Consider the following 988-nt stretch of genomic DNA (forward strand, 5'->3'; position numbering starts at 1 on the left):
TGCACATTTAACAACCCAAAGTCCCACTAACCTACCCATCTAGTTCCCCAATGTTTGTTCAATACACATATAAGGTATCTCATTGGTGTAAGGGTGATGAATTGGCCACCTCTCCCCTCTTCCACCCTCAGGTACTACCCAATCTGAAGCACTTGAAGCTCCAAATAGGCAGTGACAGTTGTCTTGTAAAGAAAGCCCTCTGTCCTCAGTGTCCAAAACAGTACCTGTTATACAGGAGGCATACCACATTTTTTTGCAATTAATATCTTAAGGGCTTTTTTAAAAGTACCCGAAAAAGCTAAATTTTCACTTAAAGAAAAATATGTTTAAAATCGATGAGTCAAGAAATAGCATTGTCACCAAACGGAGGTAAATATCAGAAGAAACAGCTGATAGAGTTAAAAACGTTGTTTCCAGATTTGGAATTCTAGTGGGAAAAGGTAAACACAATTTTTACCACCATACTGTTTCTATTCTGTGCAATTACTTTGATGATTTTCTACTTTACGTGTTTACATTGTACATATTTCCATCATCCTAATACAGCTATTCATTTTCGTGTATGATCTGGCTTCTTTAACCATACGGTTGTTTGCTATCCTATGTTACGTATTTTATATAATCGGTTTTTCACTTAACATGCAGTTTCAGTTATCATAAACAGATTTCCGTGTTTCTGCAGTCTTCATAATCACCGTGTTAACGCCGCATGATATTCTAACAAGCTAGTGTACCATAATTTAGCTAAACACACTGAAGTGGAACATTCAGGGTTGTTTCCATTTTTCCATTGGAAACCTTGCGGGCACGTGATCTTGTTTGTTCCGCTTTTCCGCATCTGTTGAATCACACGCTGCACTGCCCTGTAGGCATGCCCGCGTCGGGTCAGGGGCTGCCAGGGACCAGCCAGGGCCAGCGCCTCGCGGACCGGGGAACCGCGCGGCCTGCGGCGAGTCCCGGGCGGGGCCGGCGCGTCCCCGCCCCGCGC

The sequence above is a fragment of the Propithecus coquereli genome, unplaced genomic scaffold (assembly GCF_000956105.1).
Source record: "Propithecus coquereli isolate 6110/MARCELLA unplaced genomic scaffold, Pcoq_1.0 Scaffold162, whole genome shotgun sequence".
Lineage (NCBI taxonomy): Eukaryota > Metazoa > Chordata > Mammalia > Primates > Indriidae > Propithecus > Propithecus coquereli.